The following is a 26,337-nucleotide window of genomic DNA, read 5'->3' on the forward strand; positions in this document are numbered from 1 at the left end:
AAAAAAAAAAAAAAAAAGCTTCTATTTTACTGTTCTGTTTAACACACACACATGTTTATTTTTATGTCAATACTGAAAGTGGATTCTGTTCTTCAAATTGTTTGGTATCCTGTCTTTTCCACCTACCAATAAATAATGAATCCCCATGCTAATAAATATTTATCTACAATATCAGTTTTAGTGAAAGTAAAACAAAGGGATCTTAGCTTTTTGTTTAATTTGAGGTCATCCTGGCTTTCAGTTACAAAGGAGGATAAATATGTGAAATAAATGGTGTGGGTTTTTCATCTGCAAACAGAATAGACTAGGAGTCGTCTTCTATAAACCTCTACAGTGTGTACTGTAACCAGACAGGAGACTCATGGGAGTAAATATGTGCTCAAAACTGTAAGTGTCACTGTCTGACAGGTACTGTGTACAATGTGCTGTCCCTTTGGTCTCTTTGTTATACTACAAGAGTGCAGGTGACATATTCCTCCCACTTTGCTGCCTCCATCAATATTTCTGTGCCTCAGGAAGGTTTCTACCTACATATTTCTCCCTCCCCAAGAAACTCTAAATATCTCAGATAAGGTGATGGGTACAAAAGGAGCATTTCATAGACTTTGGACTAGGATTTATTGGAGTAAATTGCAATCCAAAATAATTGGAGACAGAGAATGCTCTATAGGCCTTTGCATACTTTCTCAGTTTTAAGTTCATATATTAAGTCATCTTTTGCACAACCACTGTGTGACGGCCACTGTACTAGGAGCTCATCATTCAGAGATAAGCGGGATATGCCCTCGCTTTCAAGGAATGTAATTTGAGTTTCAAATTCAGATTCAAATAACATTTCTTCAGCCTATACCATTCAGTGGGGTGGACAAGCAGTGGGGTGGATCTAAGATGAGGCATTTGATTACTGAAATTCATTAATGATATTTATTGACCCCTTCCTTCCAAAATAAGTTTATCAATAGAATTTCCTAATTTTTAAGTTTTTTCTTCTATTATATTTTCTTGAACTTTTGGTATTTGCTACTACTTGTTAGGTTAAATGAACAAATTGGAAAAAAGGGTAAACAAATAAGAAGCATTTAGTTGATAAACTTCGAGCAATGATTTTAAAAACTAATTTACTTGTTTTATATTTGAAAACCTGTGGACATATAATGTGGTCTTAATTTTTCCTACTAGAGTAGATCTAGTAGATTAGTTCACATGATACAGTTAAGTATATTGAGATTTTATGCATTCTGCCCTTAGAGTGGCTCTACTGTGTGAACAAGTGTGGAAGACCTACCATTAAGGCATTTATTTTCACAGTATTTCTTGGGATAGGAATTATTGAAATTTAGGTGGCGGGGGGAGGAAGTAACTTGTCCACATTTCACTCAGCTAGAAAACGTTTGAGTTAGGATTCTAGCTCTGACCCATCCAGCTTCAAAGCCCATGTAATGTCCTCTTGACTCCCATGAACTGGTGGGAAGATAGACTCACAAGTGCTTTGGGTCCATTGAGAAAGGAGCAATCAGGAACTGTCTTTACTGTATGAAAGAGCTGGCACTGAAATAAGTCTTGCTGGCTGGGGTAGCAGAGAAGGAGGAAGGGGAGGAATAGTTGGAGCTAGTAGTAGGAAGAATACGTGCCAAGGTGCAGAGGAATGGAAGCTCCTGGTGTGTTCAGAGGGTGGCGAGAACACCACTGCGGCTGGGGTATGGGACATGGTGGAGAGCAGAGTTAGTTGGCTCTGAAATTGAAAAGGCTTGGCACCAGAGTCAGGAGGGCAACTTGGGTACCAAGCTGGAGACATGGGGTTTCTAAGCAATATAGAGCCATAAAAATTTTAAAGTAGAAGACATTTCATAATTAGATGGGACTTTTACAAAAGGTCACTTGGGTGGCAGTGTGGAGTATACACTGAAAAAGAGAAGATTGGAGACCCAGGGCTGCCATGTGAGGTTGTGCATGTTGTTTACTGCACAAGTAAACAACTGGGCCTGCTTAGAGAAGACACCTTTTAAAATTTGCATAATAAAATGCTCTACTTGCTTTTTAATTGCTTATAAAATAATAGGAAAGATTAGGCAAAGAAAAAACCATGTACCTGAAGGCCTAGGAGTCTGGAGGTGGACATGGTGGTCTGTTTACCAACTGTAGGACATTGGGCACATTCTCCATTCTCAAAGCCTATTCCCTCATCTTTAAAGGAGAGTTGATAATAGGGTCTGGCAGAGTTAGGGGCATGGGTGAGAGAAGGATAAATAGGTCTGGGACCGGAAGCCATTGCTAGCAGTTAACCCTGCAAGTGTGGGGGGACCTGTAGTAAGCATTTCATACGTTTTTTTATTTTCCCCTTGATGCTTTATCAGTTCTCTTTTTTTTTTTAAAGATTTCTTAAAGGATTTATTTATTCATTTATTTATATATTTATTTACTTGATTTATTTATTTAGAGAGCACACGGGGGAGGGGCAGACAGAGGGGGAGAGAGAGAATCCCAAGTAGGCTGTGCACTGTAAGCCCAGAGCCAGATGTGGGACTTGAACCCACCAATGGTGAGCTCATGACCTAAACTGAAATCAAGAGTTGGACGCCTAACCAACTGAGCCACCCACGCAACCCCCTCCCCCCCCATATCACTTCTGAGAGGGAGCTGTTATTGTCCTATTATTTAAAGATTTTAAAACTGAGTCGCAAGGATGTTAAATAACTTGTCTAATTTCACACAGCTAGGCAGTGGCGTAGTTAAGACTCAACCCCCTCGGGTCTATGTGACTCTTATGTTTATGCTCTTAATGACTGTGCTGTGTGTAGAAGTGACCTTTTCTGTATGTTGAACTCCCTTAATACCCTACCCGAGTCTCTCTGATAACATATTCTGATTTTATCCTTTATTGGTTTTAACTTGAATTGGGTCATAGTTATTTACATAATGTTTTGTTTAATTTACTAGATGGGAAGATTCTGAGGACTGGGATCCAGTCTCATTCATTTTTTGTCTTTGTCTTTGATAACTCTTTGCTTAATAAAGTATACATTGGTAAGATGAATAATCTCTTAAGGTTTTTATTATACATATAAAGCTTCAGTTGCAGTTATGGTTAAGTAGAACTTAAAAAGGAGTCATTGGATTTTAATTTGATATCTAGATTGATTGCTAAAGTTTCAGGCAATTCCTAATTGCCATTTTTCTCTGAGAAATAATTTGTGACTTGCCATCAAACACTGAGGCCAAGACCAGTCCTTTCTGGAAGCTTAAATCTGAGCTTGCTGCTTCACTGCTGGGGCAGCTATAACCACTTACATGTCTTAAATGATATTTGTGAGTCCATCAAAAATGTTACACCGTCATTCATGCAGGTAAGGACCTCATTTTGCCAACACTCATGAAACCCTTGTGCTGATAGTCACTCTCGTTTGGTCCTGGCCTGACTCAGATTTAGACAACAAATAGAAGTGTTTTCCTAGTTCAGAGCAGATGATCAGAGGCCCTGGGGGTCAGACTGCCTATATTTGCATCCTACTTTCTTGGTTTATGAACTCTGTGGCCCTTGGTGAGCAAGCGTCTATAAAGGAAGATAGCTAAGAAACAAGGCTATGGTAATAGTTTCATGTGCCTGGTTCATTGGGAATGTAGCAGGAAAACTATTTACATTCGGACAAGAGCCCCTATTGCTCAGATATTCTTTAAAGGCCAAAATTGTGAGCTTATGTGATGGAACTTGACATTTCAGTGTTACAGCCCATGTCTACCCCAGGATGACCCTTTGGTGTTTTTAATTTTTTTTTTTAATGTTTTATTTATTTCTAGGAGAGAGAGAGACAGCGTGAGCAGGGGAGGGTCAGAGAGAGAGGGAGTCACAGACTGAAACAGCCTCCAGGCTCTGAGCTGGCAGTCAGCACAGAGCCCGACGCGGGGCTCGAACCCACGAACCGTGAGATCATGACCTAAGTGAAAGTCGGACGCTTAACCGACTAAGTCACCCAGGTGCCCCCCTTTGGTGTTTTAAAATCAGAGTTCACGTTCTTGTAACTACATCTGCTTTTGTGAACTCTAAGGAGGGATTTGGGGCGTTGCTTTATGCTCTGTATGCCCTACCAGAGTAGGAAATGATGGCTTTTTAAAAAAAGGAAAATGCTGTTTGAGATCAGCATTGCCTCTGGGCTTTGGAAAACCCTGAAGTTTCTTCCATCTTCCAGGAGAGCAGCATAAGCGAGCTGGGAGAAAGGAAACCAAACCCCAGGGAAGTTTCATAGCTCATTTCTGCCACCCTTACTGGAAAAGAGGAAGGAAAGTTCTGTACATAGCTCTCATGGCCTCGTAGGCTAGAAGTTCAGGTGTGCTGGAAATAGAGCACAGGGGAGGCTTCTTATTCCCAGGGGCCACTGTTTAGCCTGAGGGGAAGTGAAATAGCGGCAGAACTGGTCTCAAAACATTGCTGTGCAGCGAAAACAAGCGTGTGCCTGTCTGTCACAGAGTCGGTTTTCTTTCATGGATGCGAAGTTGCACAAAGACTCGTGATGTTATTCTCCTTTGAGATTTTATATTTGAGATAGCTGGAAGAGCAATCACGTTGGATAAAAATACTCTTCAGACCCATTCTTGTTCTTGTGGTTTTGACTGCTTTGTTTTGCACTTTAAAGTAAGGCGGTNCACCATCTCTCTCTGTCTCTCAGAAATAAATAAAACATTAAAAAAGTGAAAAAAAATAAAGTAAGGGCAAGGGCTCCAGGGTGGCTCAGTTGGTTAAGCGTCCTACTTTGGCTCAGGTCATGGTCTCGTGGCTGGTGGATTCACGCCCCACGTCGTGCTCTGTGCTGACAGCTCAGAGCCTGCAAGCTGCTTCAGATTCTGTGTCTACCTCTCTCTCTGCCCCTCTCCTGCTCATGCTCGATCTCTCTCTCTCTCTCTCTCTCTCAAAAATAAACATAAAAAGAAAAGTAAGGGCAAACTTTGCCTGTACATTTTTGACAAGGGAAAGTTTGAGTTATCAATAAATGTTGAATTTAAAAATCATATCCTGGGTTACCTTCCCCCACTGTATGACTCCTGCTATAAGCTGGTAAGCCCTTAATACTTGGATACTTTGGTAGGGAAGATAAAATCGGATTGTATACCTTTCCCTTTTACTTGTGAACTAATTGTTGTTTTTCTGCATTTAAAAGCAGATGTTAAACTCCTCCTTTGATGTTCAACAGCAGACAGACTCCAGTTGTCTTGATGAGTATCTATTGTTTGAAGATCAGCTTCGGCAAATTAGATTTTGATGGTTACATTTTGATCTGGAGCCACAGAATGGAATGGCAATATATATTCTTTCATTCAGTACACATTTCTCAGGTTCTGGCTGAGCCCTTTACGTAAATTGTTTTCCAAATCTCACAAGTACCACAAAAACCTTGCAAACTGGATGGTGCTATCTCTATTTAATAGATAAGAAAAATAAGGTATATAGAACGATTAGTACTATTTTATACATAAGAAAAATAGGGCATAGAGAATGATTAGAAACCTTGCTCAGGGTTACATTGGTATTAAGTGGCTGGGAATCTGATCTGGGGATTTGGGCTGATCTCAAACCTGTTACTCCAGTGGGGCTGCCGTTTAAGAGGAGATAATAAATGGAGCGAAAATGGTAAGGATTGGAATCAGGAAAAAAGTAGTTAAACATGGTATTCCTTCATTGACTCCCTAGATGTTTATTGAGTACCTGTTTTGTGCTAGAAACTCTAAAAGTTGCTGGAAATTCACTGGTAAGCAAAACATAATCAATCTGTCACCAGTTTTATGGCAGAAATAGGGATACAAGAGTGTCTTGGCTGGGGAGACTTTGTAAAGTTTTTTAAGATGTAGACATTTTGACACCTGACGAGAAAAGTTTATTACTCTTTTACGTTAGTGCATATACTAAATTATCTGCAAAGGAACAGGGAGGTGGCTTCCCTAGACTACTTTGGAATTCTACTCCTTGCTTGAGCTGCTTAGGATATGCAGAAACGGAAGTTGGAGTGAAACTGTATTGAGTTTTAAACAAAGTGTTGCAAACAGAAATTTGAACAGTTACCTGGCAAGGACTGTATCTAATTCAGCTTTAGATTCCTTGTTTTATGTAGGAGGTACTTAGCACAGTACCTCCTATGTGGGAAATACCCAGTAACTCTGGTTGATTGGCTCAGTGATAGAAGATAAAATAGGAGAGGGTACAGGAGCCTCGTAGGAAGGGGCATAAGTTAAGGTAATATCAAGGAGAAGGGTGACAGCAATAAAATAAACCAAGAAATAAGCAAGGAGAGCACATGGCATGGGATGGACTTAATCCACTTGTACAAACTGTTTAATAGTCAAGGTGGGAGGAGCTATGCTTAGGGAATCTGGAAATGCTGTTAGGGTTGGGTGCTTGAGAAAGACTTCTTTTCATCTTATTTGGCACTTCCTGACCTTTTCTCACATAAGCCCTCTTATGCCCCCTTTCCTGCCATGTTCTTGATTTCAGTTTTTAAGATTTTAGGTTTTTAAGTATGATGTTTGGTTCTTTAGTAAGTTGAATGACCCTATGTGTCAGGGTGTTGGGACAGCCCTGAATCTTCCTGTTTCCTGTTACTCTTTTGGTAATGCCCCCTTTCAATGTCATGTGTCCTGGTTTGAATGAGAAAATAAATGGCTACCCAACTGAGGGAAATTGGTGACATTCTGTGTCTTTAAACAGAAACTTACAGCCTTGGGGCACCTGGGTGGCTCAGTTAGTCGAGTGTCCGACTCTTGATCGAGGCTCAGGTCATGATTTTATGGTTAGTGAGTTCAAGTCCCACTTTGGGCCCTGTGCTGACAGTGCAGAGCCTGTTTGAGATTCTCTCTCTCTCTCTCTCTCTCTCTCTCTCTCTGCCCCTCCTCTGCTTACATGCACTCTCACTCTCAAAATAAAAAAAAAAAATTTAAATTCTCTTAAAAAAAAAAAAAGGAAATCTTACAGCCTTCAGACTACTTTGATGAATTCATCTAATGTAGATGTAGTACCAGGAAAATTACATGTTAGATTAGTGTCTGATCTCTTATAATAAGTAGAAGAGCCAATGAGTAGTTACTGAAAAGAATCAGATGCTGAGTGAAATAACCTGATTTTGACAAAATGAACTTTAATTACGACTAATGGTTGGCATAGCCATGTGAGAAAGGGCATCTAAAGGTTATCATGGTGATGGGTCGTGTTTAGGGAATCTGGCCTCATTGGAAACAATCTTGTCATCATCACTCGTTTTGATTTAGCGGTTCACTGTTTCCACCGCAGGGGTAATTTCATTCAGATGCATTTTCATTTGTTCTCTAAGTAGAAAGTAAAAGAAATCATTTAGAACAGAGGATTTGTCAGAGGTTTAAAGAAATGGCTGGAGGGAAAATAGTGAAATTCATATTTCCTCCCCTTAAATCTACTGTTAATTGTGTCTTTTGTTGAAAATGGTGGTAATATTTTAATCAAATGAGACATTTGCATAGGGACTCCCAAGGCTTTAATGGAATGTATTTTGAGGTTTTTCTCTTGATAAATAGAAATTGGTTTTATAGTTCATATACCTGGCTCTAAAGAAACAGACTAACATTCTGTCATAGAGATATATGTAGAAGCTTTAGATACTCAGGTAATGCTTGACGATGGTTGCGGTATGAGAATTGGGTGGAGGATTAAAGTCATGCGATGGCCAGCCTCTTTTCCATATTAATAGTTTACGAGACAGTGATGCCTTTGCCACCAAGTCCCATAATTTCTTGTCACTGCAACGGTATCTTTTGTAGGAGGGTAACTTTCTGGAGTAGAGCAATTGTTTCTCTATAATTCTAAAACTCAGTTGTTTGGGAATTAAATTCTGACTCTGCCGCTGGCTATCTGTGGGTGAACTGGCTATTGTGGGTGTGGCTGAGCCTCAATTTTCTAGCCTATAAAATGGGACTAATGATTATTGCTTAGGGTTTATAATAGGCTGTTCATTCATTCCTGAATCTGAGGCAAACTGTAAGCATATTACACAAAACTAGTTTTCTCCCAGGCTGAGGAATCAATAGCAGATACTGAGGTTGGATAGACAGGTTATTGTTGGAAGGGTGTGACTCAGACTCGTTAACACTCAGTGTCTGGCCAGTCAGAATGGATGCTGACTGGAAACATTCTGGATGGTTGTCACAGTGCTCAGCCATTGAATATTAGTATGTGTGGTTGGTATTGAGAAATCCATGTTTAATCTGTGATGATTTGCAAGGAAACACATTGTGTTTCCTAGTTATAAATTAATGCCCCCTCTTCTGAGCTCCCCTGGTCAAGAAAGGATACCATCTTCATTTGAATGGTATGCCTAGCGTTCATGCCTGGATCCCTGTCTTTTTTCTTTTTTTTTTTTAATATTTTTATTTATTTCTAGGAGACAGAGAGAGAGAGACAGCGTGAGCAGGGGAGTGTCAGAGAGAGAGGGAGACACAGACTCTGAAATAGGCTCCAGGCTCTGAGCTGGCAGTCAGCACAGAGCCCCACGCAGGGCTTGAACCCACAAACCGCGAGATCATGACCTAAGCCGAAGTTAGATGCTTAGCTGACTGAACCACCCAGGTGCCCCCGAATTTATGACTTTTGACAAAACCTAGAGAGTCCCATGAAATTGGCTGCCAGACATGGCGGGCCTAGATACAGCCTTACCAGGCCTTCTACAAGGCTATCTGTCTGTGTAGACCAGCACTTCTCATTCTCAGAAATGACTGTCAGCACATCTGAATGTAGGGTCTGGGCCTCAAAGAGATTGAGGCCCTGGAAGAGGGAGGGTTTCCATGTTCCTTCTGCCAAGTGTTTCCTTGCTCATTCCCATTTCTTGTCTCAGGCTCTGGTTTTTCCCAGGATAATTAATGTTGGGAACTCTCCCTTGCAGAGGGCAGACTTAACTCATTTCCCTATGGATGGGATGGTGATAACCAGCTACTAAAATTCCAGTATCTTCCATATAATCAATCCTAGGAGGTTCCTTTCCTAGAGTAGGGGTGAGTTGGTTTACATAAACTGATGTAGTTGAGAGTCATCAAGAAATTGTTTTGTGATTACTTCACATGTTTTAAAATGTGAGACATTGATATTGTTAAAAGGGCAAGAGATAGCAAGCGTTGGTGAGGATGTGGAGAAAAGGGATCCTTATGCACTGTTGGTGAAAATGTAAATTAATGTACATTAGTTTATAATGTAATTAATAGTGGTGTAGCCACTGTGGAAAACAGTATGGAGGTTCCTTAAATAATTAAAAATAGAACTACCATATGATCAAGGAGCTCCATTTGTGGGTATATATTTGAAGGAAATGAAATCACTATCTAGAAGAGATATCTGCACCCTCGTGTTCATTGAGTTTATTATTTACAATAGCCAAGACATAGAAGCAGCCTAAGTGTCCATCAGTGGCTGAATGGATAAAGAAACCATGATGTGTACATGATAGAATATTATTCAGCCATAAAAAAGAAGGAAATTCTGCCGTTCATAACAATGAACCTTGACGGCCACGTAAGTCAGGCAGAGAAAGACAAACACCATATGATATTACTTATATATGGAATAAAAAAAACCCCACAAACTTATAGAAACAGAGATAATGGTGGTTGCCTGAGGTTGCTATAGGTTAGGGGGTGGGGGAAATGGGTGAAGGTGATCAAAAGGTACCAACTTTCAATTACAAGATAAATAAGTTCTGGAGATGTAATGTACGGTTTGGTGACTATACTTAACAATACTTGTTGTATGTTTGAAAGTTGGTAAGATAATAGATCTTAAAAGTTCTCATCACAAGGAAAGAATTTGTAACTGTGTGGAAAGAATTTGTAACTGTGGTGGCTAGATGGATAGATGGTTAACTTACTGTGGTGACCATTTTGTGATACATTCATATATAAAACCATTATGTTGTATACCCTAGACTAATACAATGCCATATGTCAATTTTGTCTCAATAAAACTGGGAAACAATTGTTTTGCATAGAAACCTTTCCTGCCAGCAGACTAAGGTGGTACTTCCAACCTTAAGCACAGGAGTTTCATTAGGGAAGATGGAGAAACCCAGGCAGTCTAGGTTTTAGTCTTAGTTTTGTCACCTGCTAGTTATTATATGACCTTGAGGTACATAGGCAGCTCTTCCTGGGGTTTCCTTATCCATAAAATGTTTTTCATGTGTGTTAATGACTTTTAGCTATCAACCTGAAATTCTATGAATCTGTAATAACTCCTAAAAGTACACAGTACAATATTTGAACGGATTCAGCCTGTCAGTATCTGATGATAGTAGTTACCATTCTTAACATCACTCTAGTTTGTGGCTGTGGCTGTTTTGTGGAGACCCAGGCATCTGTTGCTAGAGAAGGCTCTTCCTCCCATCATTTGATATCATGTTGGTGTGCTTTTCTTTTCTTTTTTTTTTTATTTCTAGGAGAGAGAGAGACAGCGTGAGCAGGGGAGGGTCAGAGAGAGAGGGAGTCACAGACTGAAACAGGCTCCAGGCTCTGAGCTGGCAGTCAGCACAGAGCCCGACGCGGGGCTCAAACCCATGAACCACGAGATCATGACCTAAGCGAAAGTCGGACGCTTAACCGACTAAGCCACCCAGGCGCCCCATGTTGGCGTGCTTTTCAAGTGAAGTGGCAGATTTCTTTTCTGATGGGACAGACTCACCAAGTCTCCTCTGTGATCGCGTCATGCAAAAAGTCATGAATTTGGTCCATTGTCAGCCTAAGTATTGGCGATGACACCACTCTCTTCTTTTTCATTTTGAAATAAGTACTTTATTTTTTTCAAATATTTATTTAAATTCCAGTTAGCATACAGTGTAATATTAGTTTCAGATGTAGAATTTATTGATTTATCACTTCCATACAACACCCAGTGCTAATCACAAGAAGTGCCCTCCTTCACCAGTTTAACCTAACCCCCCACCTTCCCTCTAGTAACCCTATGCCACTCTATTTTAATACAAAAAATTTTAACACTTATTGATTATAGAGAGACGGAGGGAGACCGAGCATGAGCAGGGAAGGGGCGGAGAGAAGGGGAGACACAGAATGTAGGCTCTGAGCTGTCAGCAACAGAGCCCAATGTGGGGCTGGAACTCATGAACCGTGAGATCATCACCTGAGCTGAAGTCGGACGCTTAACTGACTGAGCCACCCAGGCGCCCTGATGCCGCTCTATTTTAAATGTTGGATCCTCTGAGTATCCTAATGGTAGATTCCAATGTGTGATGTTTAAAATATTACTTCATAGTTTAATTGTAAGCATTTGTTGGTAACTTGTAGTGATTCATCCTTATAGTTTATTACAAGAGAGAATATATACAGATTTTTATTTCTGCAAAAATGTCATTAGGGTTTTGATAAGGATTGCATTGAATCTGTATCACTTTGGGCAGTATTGATATCTTGACAGTTTTAAGTCTTCCATTGTATGAACGCAGATGTCTTTCTATTTATTTGACTCTAGTTTAATTTCTTTCAGAACTACATTCAGTGTTTACATCTTTTGCCTTGGTTAAGTTTATCCTAAGTATTTTATTCCCTTTGATGCTAATATAAATAGAATTGTTGTCTTAATTTCCATTTTGTATTGCTCACTGTTAGTGTATGGAAACACAAATGATGTTTGTGTGTTGATTTTCCATCTTATGACTTTGCTGAATTCACTTATTTGAACTGTTTTTTTGTAGACTCTTTAGGGTATTCTGTATCTGTGATGGGTTTTCACGTCATCTGTGAGTGGAGATATTTTTATTGATTCCTTTGCAATTTGGATGCTTTCTATTTCTTTTTCTTGCCTAATTGCTCTGGTCAGGACTGCCAGTACTATGTTGAACAGAAGTGGCAAAAGTGGGCACCCTTGTGATCCTAAAGGAAAATTTTTCAGCCTTCCACCATTAAAATGTTTTTTATTTGTGGTATATTTTGATTTTCCTCTGTTGTAGGCCTTTATATTTGTCATTTTTAACAACTCCATAATCTGTTGAGTTGTTGACCATAATAGAACAACACTTTACGTAATTATTGAACATTCGGAATGTTATTTTTCCTATAATGAATAATGCTTCAATGAATATCTCTAACATACTTTTTGATTATTAATTTCTCACCAGTTTCTTAATGAAATGTAACTTTGTAGAAGCCTCCTGAACTATTTTGTAGTCAAGAATCAATCTTTGGTCTGACTTCAGCTCAGGTCATGATCTCATGGTTCATGGGTTTGAGCGCTGCTTCGGGCTCTGTGCTGACAGCTCAGATCCTGGAGCTTGCTTCGGATTCTGTGTCTCCCTCTCTCTCTGCCTCTCTCCCGCTCATACTCTGTCTCTCAAAAATAAATAAGCATTTGTAAAAAATTTTAAGAAATAAACAGAATCAATCTTTGTATTCAGATAAATTATCAAATAAACAGCTACTCTTGTAACAGCATTCATTCATTCATCAACCAATATGATGGGTTATTATGCGTTCAGTAGGTGCCAAGAACTAAGTATTAAAAGTTCAGGATACCTCTCTGACCTGTAATATCTCATAGTTTAGTGGGAGACTCAGACTGATCAAAAATAAATACTGCAATATGATGAGCTATGTTGGCAAGATGTGATAAGTTGCCTTAGTTGCATGAAATTGGCTTTGACAGCATTGTTGATTGGTATCCTTTATGATATGAGAGGTGTGGACATATTCATGTCACATAAAATTTTTTAAAATAATGTGTATAATAAATAGACTTAATAATCTGACAGAATATGGGTCCATCTGACTTATCCAACTTCTTTTCCTTAAAATCTAAATCTTTCCAGGAGGTCTCTGGTCCAGTGTTGGTTCGTAGTTCCATACGTCCTGTTGCTTGATTAGGCTTATTAGCTCCTGGTTGCCAGTGACTGTGTCACATGCCTCACTTCTGTTCCACACCTGTTAAAAACTGCTGTGTTTATAGTGAGTGTTGAAGGATTGGTGGTTCAGTTGACATGCCTTTAGTTACTTTTTCCACCATTTTATACTTGCCTTAGAAAACTTCATTAGCTATCAGTTTACATTCTGTGATATTGGTGAAATCAGTGCTATTTTAATTACATCTTGTCATTTGTTTAGCAAAAACAAATTCAGATTAAGAAGGTATTTGTGAGATTGTATAATCCAATGGAGATTCTTCGAGTAAAAATAGAAACATATAATGGATGGAGCTAGAACCTACACAGACAAAATAAAACCCTTCTGCGAAAATTCCCGGATGATCTCTTAAGCCATTGCAGAGGGAGGAAGAACAAGGAGATCCTTCTGTATACCTAAGTATTAAGTCAGGCTTTGGATACAATGAATCTGTTTTGGAAATAGCCTTTTATGGCTCCACCATTTTGAGTTTCATTAGGTGGCTATGAATTTGCCTCCTTTACACTTGTGCATTAAAAAATCTGGCCCTTATTTTAAAATTTTTCAAAAAGGTAGCCCTGGAAACGGCTTTTGAGACTGATTTCTTGGGAAATCTTGGGACTGATTTCTTTTCTCTTTTCATTTCTGAAACCTAAATGGTGTACTCTGCCTTGTTCCTTACAGCGCTGTGGTGATTAGGTTATGCATTTACTTTGATAACACACACATATTGCTGTGTGGAGTCACTGTTCATTGCGATCCCCAGATGAAACAAGGTGGGGGCACTGTATCCGGGATTAAGTGAGATAAATTTATCTCAGCTTTTCAAAACACTGTGTGAGCACAGTATAATTCACTTGGACAACTGTGGAATGAAACTCTTGTTTTAGAGGTCATTAGATATTTCATAGGAACTGACTGCACAGAGGAATATATGGAAAAGATGTTTTGGCAGGTGATAGAATTTGAGGCAGCATTCACATCACCAACCTAAATAGAATTAATTTCTTCCAAGGTGATTTATAGCCTGACTTCTGTGACTGAGGAATTGATCCCTTGACAAGTCTTTATGAAATAACGCCTCAGGCAGGGAAATTATATGCACACCTCAGGCATTGCATTTATTTTGTCAGCCTTCTTTGCAGGGTGTGTATAATCTTGTACTGTGCAACTAACAAAAACCATAGTTGTACTGTGTCATGACTCTAACTGTAGCTCTACTTTGTCATGAAAGACTTCCTCAGTTTCCAGAAACAATAGCTACCACAGAGAGAAGCTTTCTTTCTTTGCACCCCCATTTCTAGCAACGTCATTACTGCATTGGACTCTTTAGGAAGCCCTTTTGGTCACATCAACAGTTTGTTCTGTGCTATCTATCTTAACTTTTAGCTCCGTCTGCAGAATTTGTGTGGTTAGCCTGAGACATGTGCAGATAAATTGCCTTGGGTTCAGCGCTCTCCGACTTGGAGCTAAACGTGATACTGTTCGCTGAACTGATGAATGCGGCTTCTTGGTGATATCGATGTTTCTACAGTGGAATATAAACCTTCGGCTGCCTTGCTTTGCATTTCCATATTCATGTTCCGCGCTTGACCGCTGCCTCTCAGACGACTTCATCTCTCAGAAAACTGTGTTGCAAGCAGAAAGAGAAAGAAAATTGTTCTTCCTCACCCACTGCTCTTCTGCCCACTCACAACAGTAAGAACTGTGAGTGTGAGTCTTTTGCCAGATGTAAATAGTGGCAACTCCCAATTCACAAACTGATTACAAAGTCAGCTAGTGGTTTTGAACTAGAAATGTGTTTCCTAATGAGAGTAAACAATTCAAAGAATTGATGAGCCCTTTGGAACTTCTTTAACCCATAACATTCTAGCAGCATTATTAATTGTATTTGTACCTTAAGACCTCACCTTCCCCCATGTTTCCCTGTGGAAAAATATCCTTGGTTCTGCTTCGGTATCATATGGAGCATTAATATTTCATTCTTAACTTCAGTAGACAGTTAACTGTGTCTTCCTGTGTATTCTGAGAGAGTATATCAGGCAGGGTTCTTAGAAGCAGTGGAGACTGGGTGAATGATTTAACCAGAGAAGGAATTTATTGAGAAGATATTGGGTAGTTTCTGGAACTGCTGGAAGTTGGAAAAAAGGCAGGGACGATTAGAGACCGTGCAGCCAAATTCATAGCCAAGGTCATATGATATGATTAGTTCTACGCAGGGTAGCTGGACTCTGTTGTCGAACACAGGACCGTGCTGGTTCACCCTGACCACAACAGTGGGACCAACTGTGTCACCTCAGCTGTTACTACCTCTGGCACTGGATGTTGTTGCCATTGCCCTTACCCATGGTAACTTCCTTCTGCTCCTGCCTTTGTGTCTCCAGCTTTAGATCCAGGGGCTACGGCTAAGTTGTGTGCCCATGCCTTAGCTGCAAGGGAGTCTGGGAAGGTGAGTGTCCAGCTGTTTTTGCCTTTATGTTGAAAGGTGTGGCTCTCATCAATACTCACATGATGAGGACTTCCACAAATACATGAAGGAGGTTCAGGTACTGGATATTCTCTGTCCTATACTCCTCAATAAGGACAAACCTTCACTGTAAGAAGCCACAGTAGGGACTCAGGTAGAAGGGGAATGGTGAACACATGTGTCCATCTGCAGCTGCAGTTAATGAACTTGGTGAAAACAAAGATGGCTGTGCGCTGGTGTCCAGGGAGGCTTTCATTATGTGCTAAATAAAGCTAGAGACATGACTTAGGATTTAGGCGCATTCGACCTCCCTGTGCATTTCTTGCTACTTAAACATAAAATGCATTAAATTGAATTTTAACAGTTTGATTAACTAGGAGGAACAGATTTAGATTTATCAGTTTTCTAATTGTATATAGAATGAAATTTCACATTATCAGTTTGTCTTATATGGTTGGCTGGTTTATATATTTATTGATCAATTTCTACCATTTTTAAAATTTATTTTTATTTACAATTATATATATTACATATATATAATGAAATATATATGGCTTATAAATTCCTGCCTGTTTATTTGCATTGTCATTTTCCTTTTCTGAGAGGCAATTACTTTTCATTCGTTAGCTCTTTTTCTTTTTTTTTTTAAATTTTTAAATAATTTTTATTTATTTTGGGAGAGAGAGAGAGTACGAGCAGGGGAGGGGCAGAGAGAGAAGGAGACACAGAATTCAAGCATTCTCCAGTCTCTGAGCTGTCAGCACAGAGCCTGATGTGGGGCTTGAACTCACAAACCACAGGATCGTGACCTGAGCTGAAGTCAGATGCTTAACTGATTAAGCCACCCAGGTACCCAGAGTTCTTTTTCTTATATTTACTTCCATATTGTTAATTAATATGTTTATATTAATATTTCTTTTTTTTTCCAATTTTCCACATTAAACATTGAATTCTTATGAAGGAAGTTAAGGAGTTAGCTCTGGGGTTTTTTGTTTTGTTTTTAAAGGAGTTAGCTCTGTTTTATTCTCCTTCACTCCTAAGATAGTCATATCTCAGGTTGTTTTCACTGTAAATATATTTTATAGCTAAGCTATTCAAGGTACTATGATTTTATATTCTTTCTTGTGTAGCATACTGAAGTTCCTGATTCACATATTCATCCCCAAATCCTCAAATAAGATCAAACACAACAAATAAGGTCTCTTGCTTCTTATACGTGCACATATGTGCGTGTGACATTTTTTTCCCAGAACCTTCTGCTTGCGTGCTTCATTCTGAACTGTTTACTCTGGAGACTTTATACACAGCTGTTGACCTGGAATTTTCCTTTACTATCATATTGGGAATTCTCGATTGACCTGGATAGGTGGCATCTCTCTTGCTTTTGTCTCTCTTTGGGGGAGACACATTGCCCAGTTGCTTCTTGAGAAAGAGTGTGTATGATGTTTGTTTGTTGTTTTTTTTTTTGAGATCCAGCATGTGTGAAAATATCATTTAGTCTTTCCTCACACACAGTTGATAAAGAATTTAAAGTTGGAAATTATTTTCCCTGAGAGTTTCGGAGGCCTCATTCCATTTCATCTGCTTCCAATTTTATTATTGAATTGTTGTATGCTTTTTTGATTCTGATTATTTTATATGTGACTTTTTTGAAGGGAGGGAGGAAGGTTTTATTAGAGTTTTTTCTTTTAATCTCCTAATATTCTGAGAATCCATCATAATGTGCCTGCTTTTGTAACTTTTTTCATTTATTGTGAAGATTTTGTGGGTGGTGGTGGAAGATAATTTTCTTCCCATTGTTTTTTGTTTTCTTTCCTTTCTGGAACTCTTATTTATCAAATGCTGGGACTTTTGTATTTTTCCTTCAGTTTATTGTTAAAAACATTTTTTTGACCTCTTGTTTTTATATTTTTTCTTCTACTCTTGGGGAACATTTACCTTTATTATTTTCTAACCATTCTGTGGATTTTTTTTATCTGTGATCATAATACTAATCTTTAAGAATTCTTTCCTGTTCTCTCAATATTTCTATTTTTATAGCATCCTATTCTTTTTTGCTTTATGGATGCAATATCTTTCATCCCTTGGAGTTAATAATGTATATATGAAATTTCCAAAGCTTGCAGGATTGACTCTCTTTCCTTTTAAAGTTTCTCTTTGTCATGTCTGACTCTTCATCACATGTCTGGTGATTGTTTACTGTCCATTCAATACATGTGGAGACACTGAAAACTTACTGGAAGCTCTCTGCATGAACAAGTTGACAAGCTCTCTCTCTCTCTGTCTCTCTCTCTCACTCTCTCGTCAAGTGGCGGCCTTACTATTGGATGACTTTTTCTTTACAGAAGTCCCATAGTCTTAGTGACAGTAGATCTCTTTTCTTGGGCTGGTTATTTTCTCCAGAAAAGTCTGGAGAAAGTATGTTTGAGTCCAGACCTTCTCGGGTTTAACCTTTGCAAAGAGCAAACCTGAGATGGGGGGAGAGATAGTCAACAGGCTTCATGGCGGAGGAAGGATCTGGAAGTTTGCTCCTTAAAACGTCTTGCAAGCAGTCCTCTGGTTTTCAGTGGCCCCTCCACCCTGCCCTCTCCACCCAGCCTGGACTTTTGACGCAACTATGCCTAAATCTGCACTTTCTTAAGGTTCTACCCCCCACATTGGCTTACTTCTTCCTGACAGCTCTGTCTGTAGACATTTAAGTTTTGTCTGTCCTTGCATTGCAAATTTTGCATTACTGGCCCATCTAATTTCTATTTTCCAATTTTTTTTTCCCATTAAGTTTCTTCTCTTCCATTCTCCGTCTTGTTGTGAGTGTACCTCTGCCTCTTGCTAAGTGTCATTTAGTGGTGTTTTATAGGTAATAGAGTTAAGCACATGATTGTAATCTACCACATACACCTGAAAGTCCCTATTAGTGAATTTTTGAGATTTGGCCTTTCAATTTGGATTCATGGTTGTCTGGTCCATTAATGAAAAGTTTATTTGGTCATTCCAGGATGGATTCCATTTATTTTACTTTTCAGTTTCATCCAAAAATGGTTACTGTCATTGTCAAAATGAACTAGGTATCACCCTTTCTTGACTTGAGTACATAACAGGAAAAAGGGTTAGTTATCTCTAAAGTGTAAATTCTAAGTGTGACCTGAAACCCAATCACAAGAATAACATACAATTTCAGCATTACAAAGAAATGACTTCCACCTTCTACTAAGGCTTTTCCAGGGCCTTAATCTCACTTGGTTCAGTCTTTCTTAGATTTCATACGTTTGACTTGAATTTGTCCAAGGTAGAAAAACATTCTTTTCTATGTGGTCTCACTTGTCTTGTGCGGGACACTGCATTTTTATGAGTTATATCTTTACAGTGTACAGAACAACATCAGATCATGACCTCCTCTCCATTTCTAGGATAAAATCACTCCCTCTTGTAAAATGTGGGAGGGTTTATAATGTGCCCAAGCCTACATTATTGAACATGTAAACACCACAGCAGAATCAGGACCATATATAATCTCTCAACATTTTCTTTAAATAGTACTTCCATTGTAACAGTAGCAGGTGATTTTTTTAAAACAATGTTTAACATATTATTAAGGTATAGCAAAGATTACTCTAAAATTATTATGGACCTAGTCAATCACTGTAAAGCAGAGAGGAAGCTAATTCAGATTTTAAGGGTTTCATGTCCTACAGGATTTGAATGAATACAGGCGGATCTGATCTGATTCCTAATCTAGAGTTTATAGAATCTTTTCTCAAAAAACAAAATAATGTTTACTTTCACGATAGAATAAATATTTTTCTGTTTCAAGCACCCCATGTTCTTTGTTGATAAGTCAAGACTGAGAGCATATAGAGGTTCAGAGAGGAAACCTTCTGTTTGATCGTGTTTTCATCATGATAGGTAAAAGCCCTAGGCATCTGTTTTGTGCTAAAGCTTACTAGACGTGTCACTGCCTCTGAGCAACAAGCAGGAAACGCTTCTGTCCTTAAAATCAAAAATAGATGCTCTTTCTCATTATCATAACTCAAAAGATCATCTTTTTTAATGAGATGGGCACATCCCTTGTGGTTTTCACAGATTTAAGAAGCAGATTATTTGATTCAGAGCTTGTAGAAAAATAGCTCTGGTAAGATAGATAATGAAAATTTTACTGAAAGCTGAAACAAGAACTTTGTTCTTTCTTCATTTTTCACCTCTTCTTTCTTTTATTTTTCATTTATTATTTTTGATGATTCCTAAAGGGATTCAACTGTCTTATTTTAAGATGTCAGTATATTTACACAATTCTTGATGTATATTAACTTCAAAAGATCGTCACTGTGGAGGAAAAAAAATTGTTCTCAAGAAGAATTGGATGTGTTAGGATTTAGATATACTGTATATAGTCTAACTTGCTTTAGACAATTCTACAAAGTACTGTGTATTAATGTGTTGGCAGTTGGAAGATAAAAATTGCTTCTTTGCTGATTTTAGAAAGTTCTGCCTGTGTTGTGGAAAGTAGGGCAGGGGAAACTTAAAGAGAAACAACTAGAAGTAATTTGAGGGAAATAAAGTAATGTATTTGAAAGTGCCTCATAAACTTATAACTAACATAAAGGTGTTGGTTACTATTACTGCAAGCCTCAACTTAAAGAAAGCAAAAAGATCCAAAAAGATTCAAAGAAGAAAAAAATAGAAAAAAGAGAGAAGAACTAATTTGGGTGAGAAAAAGTTCATAAAGAAACATATTGAGAATATCATAGTGGGGGGTGTTACATTCTAGTTTTTTTTTTTTTTAATCTGAAAATGCAGTAGTACTTATACTTCTTATTTAAGCAGTTAAATTGAAAACATTTTATAAACCAAAAGTTTTACTTAAAATAATTTGAGGAAGGAATCTTATCGTATGAGTTGGCAAGAATTGGGTGGAAACCACGAGGCAGCTGACTTTCTCAGCTCTAAATAAAGATCTGTATGTCATAGGGGCTTCTGTGCGGTGCTTCCACTTAATTAAGGTTTAATTTACATTTGTTGATATCATCTGAGCTGTGCTTTTTGTTCTTATTCACATCTTTACAAGGTAGGTATCATTAACCCATTTTACAGATGAGGCATAGAAGGGTAATTGACTGGTTCCCAAGCACTTAATTCTCCAGTGTCAAAGCCCTCATTCATCCAACCCTTGGGTTTATTCCCACATTCCCACAGATGCTGCACATCAGAGCAATGAATTCTGTTGTGTTTCTGGATACATGGCTTATTGGATCTCTCTAGAAGAAGTCCTTATTAAATAACAGCAGTGAATTTATAGATATCACCCCCACGGCATGTTTTAGTCCTGGCTGTGTTTGTACTAACTGACTTCAAATGAGCCCTACTATTTGCATTCTGTAAGAACCAAGGAATAAACAAAGAAGACATCTCAGCTGTCCAAGTATGGGTTGAGAGTCTGTGCACTGTGCCCTTCACACCTTATCTGGAGTTTGGTATTTTTTTTTTTTTTAAATTTTTTTTTTAAGTTTTTTTTTATTTATTTCTAGAGAGAGAGAGAGCGTGAGCAGGGGAGGGTCAGAGAGAGAGGGAGTCACAGACTGAAACAGGCTCCAAGCTCTGAGCTGGCAGTCAGCACAGAGCCCGACGCGGGGCTCGAACCCACGAACCGTGAGATCATGACCTAAGCGAAAGTCGGACGCTTAACCGACTAAGCCACCCAGGCGCCCCTGAGTTTGGTATTTTAAGTTTCATTCTCTTCTAAATTTTATTTGGTTTTCAAAATCATAGCTGACTTGAGAAAGAAAGGGAAAGGCTCCTACTCTGACCTCAATGAGACTTGCCTCTTGAGGGTGAGGAGATAATCAAACTATGAAAGGTAGACAAACTGTCTCCTAGAGCAGAGCAGTCAGTGGCCTTTGAGTAGAAGAGCAAACAGCCTTCTGTACCTCCGGAGCTTGTCTCCACTGGCCTTTATAGGCAGCTCTGTTCTGCTTACCAGCAGCGCACACAAAGCCAGTCTTGCACCCTGTTCTATTCCACTGATTTATCTTCCACTAGGATCCTGACTCTGCTTGGCTCCACACCTGGATCTGTAATTTGGATTTCACCTTGAGCTCTCCAGGGTGTTTTTATACCTGTGCTTTCCTCACTGTTTGAACCTCAGCAATTTCTTACTTTTGCTACTCAGAGTGTCTTGTTGGCTTTGGGAGGAACTCCATCCCTGCCAGCTCTGGTCGTGGTGGTAGAGACTCACCCTCTGCCTAATATCCCCTGAGCCACCTCCTTTCCTTCAGTGTTTTCATGTTGTTGATCCCATGTCACCAAAGATGAGTTATATTCTGGATGTTCACAGAAGGCATTACATTTTAGAACAGAAAGTTAATCCAGTACGGTTGAAATTAAGCCCTTTTCATTACTTAGATGGGTAGTCAGTCCTTCAACTGTTATGAAAATCTTGATCATTCTCAATATCTTCTTACTCATTGTGGTTTCTAAAAAGGAGAAATTGTAGAGTATTATAACAGCATAGTGAGGCAAAGAATTATAATGGGTTATAGAATATGTTATTTTTGAGGAGCATAACCAATTTTTTAAGTAGCTTCCACCAGTTTTCATATCAAAAAATGGTTCATTAAACATTTTGTTTACAAATTTGTCTTTTAGGTCAACATCAGCCAATACTTAAGTAGAGATATTACAATATCATAAAATAGTTAAAAAGGGAGATAGTGGAGCAAGTGGTTGTTGACATGAAATGTTTATTTTGGAGAGAATTCTTGGCATTTTTGCCTCACATCAGCATAATGAGGGTTTGTAGGAGAGGAGGGAAGCATTAATGTATTCGTTGGGGATTAATGGCCTTGTAGAGCATTTGTGTTAGTGAATATATTATGGATAGTGTCATAAATATAGTAATTAACAAGTTGCACACTAAACATTTTGTGTTTAGCATAAATATCCCACTCCTCCCCTTGATGGCCTGCATTCAAGGGAATACTGCATTGTTCCTCTTGGTTTCTTAGTATTCTTAATCATAAAATAGGAAAAAGGATGGTAGTCTCAAAGATTGGTTTCCTTTTTGGGGTATTGCTGATCAGCTGGGCAGAAACAGATTTGATGTTTTCAGGACTGAGTTATTTTTTTACAGCCAGAAAAATGTCCCATAATACCTACTAAAAAAAAAAAAAAGCAAACAAACAAAACAAAACAAAACAAAAAATAGCACCAACCCACACTTCCTCACTTTTGGAAATTTTATCATTAAAGTTATTTCCAGACAGTACGGCCATGTGCTGCCGTGTAATGTGTAAAATGTGTTCGGTAGGATCAGTGATACCGCAGAGCTTATGTGTTGTAAAAAAAGTGAAATGATAGATACTATAAATATATATTAGGGACAAACACATAGACCTGTAATGAGAGAATTTTCTGGATTTTCAAGGAAACCAGGCTTGATTATCTCATTACTGTCTGTTGCCCCAGTGGCTTGAACCTGAGTAGGCTGCTGTGTGAATGAGCATCTGGGAGGAGAGGCACCATGCTGTTAGAGGAATAACGTCCTGTCCATTACACAGAAGGATGACAGAGAAGGCAGACAGATGTAAAGTGGGCAATTTCTATTCCTTTGTATGCTCAACATGTTCGCACCTACCTATTTTCCCATTTGTGAGGCATCCTGTTTTTCATAATTTCATTATTTCTGAATCCTCTTACTTAACACACACTATTTATGAGTTCATAAAGATTTTCTTCTGTGAGGAGGAGAGTAAATGCAGTTGAGTCTGATTTGCAGCTTGGCTTTGAGTCAGTTAGGTTGAAAAAAGAAGGAAAAGACCATTTCTCTTCTCACCATTTAATTGGCCTCCTTACCTCTTAGTTGTGAGAGCTCTTCACTTATATATTGGCTTGTCAGTTTATTCCGTATTTGTTGACTGCTTGCTATGCATCCTATGCCCTGAGGATGCAAAGAGGGACGGCCCAGTTAGTAGGTAGGTTTCTGATCGCTTTGGAACCATGTCCATCCTGGCTGACTTCAACCATGGTGACATGTTTATCTAGAATTCTGAAATTCAGCCATCTTCCGAAGAATGCCTAGAGCTATTCATGATAACAGAATAGACAAGCTCTGGAAGCCTCACAGCTTTTAAGATCACAAAGTCTGCCTGGAGAACACAAAATCTAGTCTTCAAGGTGTTTTCTGTTGTATTAGACTTTTTAACGAACCTTGCTGTTTTGTATTTATTGGAGTGCTTTCCAAGAACTAAGTCACTTCCCCCACTTCTGGATTTGCCAGAACCCGAGGTGGAAGGTAGGCAGGAGATGGGATGACATTGTTGCTGTCTGAAGGGGCGTTACGCGGGGCAGTCTCAGAGGCAGGAACCGTGGCCAACTCTGCCCCCTCTCCTTGTCTTTATTCTCAAATGTCTGACTCTACATTTTCATTTACCTATTCATGCTAGAAGGGGTCTTTGAATTGAAGCATCTTCTGAACCCTTGTGAGATGGTTGATACTGGGTTCACTGAATAAAACTGATGTAAACCTTTGGGAAGGTTGGCATCCCAAGCCAAAGGTCATTTTAAGAAGAGCGTTCTTCTGGGTGTGTTACTTACCAGATGCTTTTTCACCCTACTAAGTTCTACTGTCGATGTGCTCACCTCACAGATGTATGCAGTTATATCCTGATACGTATGCACTGGTGTATGTGCATATGTTTATTTACCTTAAAACAAGGTTGGGCTATTTCAGTTTTGGAGGGTAGCATGAGTAAGAAACCAAGATTTTTCAAGATCTAGGTTGTCAAACAGTTTACACATCAAACCATTCGCAGTAAAGAGCCTTCCCGGCTATTTTATCTACAGCATTATTGTCATTTCATCTGTTGCCTCCAACATCCCAATGCTCTTACCTACAACCTTGCTGCAACTAGATTTGTCTTTATTCCTCTAATTCTAATATTCTTCTAACATCAGAGGGTTATGGATTTCAGTGCCTGGTACAGTGCTTGGCATATAGGAGTGTTCAGTGTATGTTTTTTAAACAAGAAATTAATAATGACAGCAAATCAATGTGATGTCTACAAAAATGAGCAGAAGTAATCTGCATACTAGTTGCCTTTAGGAAGGCACATGAAGGGGGCTTATGGGGTGTGGCTTATGGGGATGTTCTAGGTTTTAGGCTAGTGTGTTCAGTTTAGGAAAATTCATTGAGCTGTTTACTTAATGTGATGTGTATTCTTTCTGTATTTATGTAATACTTGAATGGAAAGTTTTCTTAAAAAATCAGATGTCTTCTCTACCCAGTACAGCAAATTTCTTTTTTTTCTTTCAAGCTTTTAGAGTTTTTACAAGATATTAGTCCAGATGTCACAACAAAGAACCAGGCTAGAGTTGCTCCTTGACTTCGAGGAAGAGTGAGGGGAGCACCAACGAAATGGGGGTGGGTGGGGTTGCCTGGTCTTCTGAAGTGAGGGCAGTGAGGGCCAGCCCTGATGGGTAGACTTGCTGTGACCTGCACTTTTGTCACACTTATTACAGGGACCACATTACTAACCATCAACTCTGTGTCTGCCTGCAGTGACAGGGAGACTTCATCTCACATGTGAATATGAATAATTCATAAATGTGGTTAACTGGAAATTTGTGGTCATCATTAGCATTTTAATGAAAAAAAAAATGCAGTCATTATCCTAAATCTGTTTTGTTTCTACTTTTTGTGTGTGTGTGTGTGTGTCTCCCCCCGCATCGCTGCTAACCATCTCAGTCTTTCCTGAGTACTTGGAAACTGCCGAGGCCCCTGCTAATGTGCTGACTGGTCGCTATGGGCAGACGGTACCCGGAGGCTCACTGTCACCCAGGCAGCTCATGTATGTATGAGATTGGTCCTTCTTCTTTTTTCCTTTAACTTTCATGGTAGAAGATTGCAGTAAAGGTTGTAACATTTAAATGAGACTGTTTAGAAACGCAGGAGGATGGATTGCTCTAGGGTACGTTTTTAGTATTGAATGAGGAAACATGTTATTTAAATTAGGCTTTTTCTAACTCAGTGGCCATATCAGGTCAGAAGTGTGTATCAGCAATCTCCTTCTGTTTCAACGCGTCTGCTCATAGATAGTGTTTTTCTTTTTTTAAGTTTTCATTATCATCACAATATATAATATTTGAAACGGTAGCAGTGCCATAAATTAAAATCATTTCCTATTGATTTTTACAATTCTTTTAAATAAAAAAATTCCTGGAACCCAGAAGAAGTCCTCTGGGTACCTCATTGTGGAATACACGTTAAGGAGAGAGTCCCTGACTGTTTATTCGTTAGCATTCTCCAAAGGAGGAAATTCCGGATTCCCTCAGTGATGACTTTCGGTGTCTCACAAAACTTGTTTTTCCAATTATAGTCTTTCAGGAATAGCTACCGCTGTGGCCTTTTCCTGTTTGTCTCTATCCCAGATTAATTTAGGAGAAAAATTATTATCGCCCCTTTAATAATCTCTCCTATTTATGTAAAGGAGAGTTTGTCTGAAACTTACTTTTTGCCCCATTTAGATGATTAGGTTTGGGCCAGCTGTTTACATAATTTATTTGCTTTTGTTGCTTCCTTTGGACTTCTGGAATTTTGGCTTCAAATCAGGGGTGTGCTTGGGGTAATTCCCCAGAGTGCCTTTGCTCCCATATTCTTTTCCTAGTTATGTTTATTCATATCAAGTCCCATTTCCGTATACATCTCCTTGTTTTTCTTCATCGAAAACTTAGAACTGCCCTCAAACCCTCTCCCAGACAATTGCTTCTAAAATAAGCCAGATTGTTAGAAGCCGCAGCGGAAGGGAGAACTGAGAACAGAGGAGAGATTCAGACCTACCACCGGCCATAACAGCCCGTGGCGGGGGATAAACGGGCTTGTACACGTATCCTTTAGTATCCTCCACCGGCATTACTACGTTGCCTTAAGTTAGGAGTTTTCATAGTGAACATTGGAAAAAATTTACCCTTGTACACTAGAAGACAGAGGTCAGCAAACTGGC

General features: G+C 39.0%; 1 protein-coding gene across 7 annotated transcripts in view; it reads left to right on the forward strand.

Annotated features, from left to right (window-relative positions):
• The window catches only part of APBB2 (amyloid beta precursor protein binding family B member 2), a 375,901-nt gene that overhangs the window by 117,248 nt on the left and 232,316 nt on the right, over nt 1-26,337 (forward strand). The window contains exon 1 of one of the 7 annotated variants that reach the window (XM_077758891.1): nt 25,075-25,185. The exons of the other annotated variants lie outside the window; for them this stretch is intronic. The gene's annotated coding sequence lies outside the window, so the exon portion shown is untranslated. Of the gene's footprint in view, nt 1-25,074; nt 25,186-26,337 lie in introns of those variants that run through there. 7 annotated transcript variants of the gene reach the window in all.

Source organism: Crocuta crocuta, unplaced genomic scaffold (genome assembly GCF_008692635.1).
Source record: "Crocuta crocuta isolate KB4526 unplaced genomic scaffold, BGI_CrCroc_1.0 scaffold223, whole genome shotgun sequence".
Classification (NCBI taxonomy): domain Eukaryota; kingdom Metazoa; phylum Chordata; class Mammalia; order Carnivora; family Hyaenidae; genus Crocuta; species Crocuta crocuta.